Source organism: Oncorhynchus masou, chromosome 24 (assembly GCF_036934945.1).
Source record: "Oncorhynchus masou masou isolate Uvic2021 chromosome 24, UVic_Omas_1.1, whole genome shotgun sequence".
NCBI lineage: Eukaryota > Metazoa > Chordata > Actinopteri > Salmoniformes > Salmonidae > Oncorhynchus > Oncorhynchus masou.
In genome coordinates this window covers 93,494,747-93,496,919 of record NC_088235.1, presented here as the reverse complement: position 1 = coordinate 93,496,919, position 2,173 = coordinate 93,494,747, and positions in this window count along the sequence as shown.

The following is a 2,173-nucleotide window of genomic DNA, read 5'->3' as shown; positions in this document are numbered from 1 at the left end:
TGCGCTCACCAGTAGCCCTCCTCTTACTGATGAGCTCTGGCCTTTTACTGGACATGAGGTGACAAAATGACCAGCGGAGCCGCAGTAGAGACAGAGGCGACAGATTCTCCGTTCCTCTCCTTGGCCGATACCCCCCAGCTGCATAGGCTCAGCATCCGAGCCGGCGGAGGAGGGTGGCAGTGATGCGGCAGGTGGCAGTGATGTGGAGAGGGGAGCAACGGAGAACGTGAGCTCCTTTCCACGAGCTCGGCGACGAAGATCAAAACCGTGCTCTATGCGAATAGCGAGAGCTATTAAGGAGTCCAGACTGGAAGGAACCTCCGGAGAGGATCTCATCCTTAACCTCGACGTGGAGACCCTCCAGAAATGGCGAGCAAAGCCGGCTCGTTCCAGTCACTAGAGGCAGCGAGAGTGCGAAACTCAATAGAATAATCCGTTATGGATCTATTCCCCTGACATAGGGAAGACAGGGCCCTGGAAGCCTCCTCGCCAAAAACAGAACGGTCAAAAACCCGTATCATCTCCTCCTTAAAGTCCTGATACTGGTTAATACACTCAGCCCTCGCCTTTGCCCCACTCACGCGCCCGTCCGGTAAGGAGAGAAATGACGTAGGCGATGCGGGCTGCGCTCCTGGAGTAGGTGTTGGGCTGGAGAGAGAACACCACATCACACTGAGTGAGGAATGAGCGGCACTCAGTGGGCTCCCCAAGTAACACGGCGGGTTGTTGATCCTGGGCTCCGGAGACTCGGAAACCCTGGAAGTGGGCGGTGGATCGAGGTGGAGTTGGTGAACCCGTCTTGTGAGGTCGGAGACTTGGACGGCCAGGGTTCCAACGGCATGTTGAGCAGCAGACAATTCCTCCTCGTGTCTGCCTAGCATCGCTCCCTGGATCTCGACGGCGGAGTGAAAAGGGTCCGGAGCCGCTGGGTCCATTCTTGGTCTGATTCTTCTGTTATGAACTTGAGTGAAGACCCAAACGCGGTTTTAACAGAAAACAGAGTTCTTTAATAAAAAACAGGAATGGCATAAATCCTCTTCCAACGTGGTCGATGGAACAAAAGAACGTAGTATAATGCAGGTTGCACCTGCCATGCAGACTCCGACAGGACAGGACAAGGTGGAAGCAAACGAGACGACAGCTTGCTTCTGGCATCAAAAAACACAAACAAGAATCAGACACTGAAAGTAGCAGGAACAGAGAAAGAAATAGAGACCTAATCAGAGGGGGAAGAGAGAACAGGTGGGGAAAGAGAGAATGAGCTAGTTAGGGGAAATGTAGAACAGCTGAGGGATGAGAGACAGAGAAGGTAACCTAAAAAGACCAGCAGAGAGAGAGAATGAAGAGAAAGGACAGGAACAGACATAACAAGACATGACAGTCCAGGTGACTACCACATGAAGCTGATTGAGAGAATGCCAAGACTGCAAAGCTGTCATCAAGGCGAAGGGTGGCTACTTTGAAGAATCTCAAAATAAAACATATTTTGATTTGTTTAACACTTTTATGGCTACTACATTATTCCATATGTGTTATTTCAGAATTGTAATGTCTTCACTATTATTCTACAATGTTGAAAATAGTAAAAAAAAAAAAAAATCCCTTGAATGAGTAGGTGTGTTCAAACATTCGACTGGTACCGCACATGTAAAGTGGGTAAAACAGTAGGTAAACATTATTAAAGTGACTGGTGTTCAATGGACATAGGGCAGCCGTCTCTATGGTGCAGAGTAGAGCACCTGGTGGTAGCCGGCTCGTGACTGTGTTTAAGGTTTCGCGCATGGTAATGGGCGGAGGCCGGGCAGTGGTGACTGTTTAACAGTCTGATGGCATAGAGATAAGTCAATCCCGGTCAATTGCTTACAATTGCTACACTGACCAACCTTGTTGCATTCCTCATTGCAGCATGTTGGATACATATTCATTAGATGTGAAGACTGGTATATATATCAAATCAATTCTCTTTGTGTAATTATTCTGTAATTAAATGAATCACAGAATAGGAAGATGTGGCACCAAGTTTATAGAGTTTAAATTTCCCGAATTTAACTCTTCAGGCATTTTATGATCTTATTGATTACAGTCTTCTAGTAATGTATTGTTACCTCATCAGTCTCATTTCTGAACGTCGCAAACCCTTGGCTATCTGCACGAACCCGAGCATCAAATCATG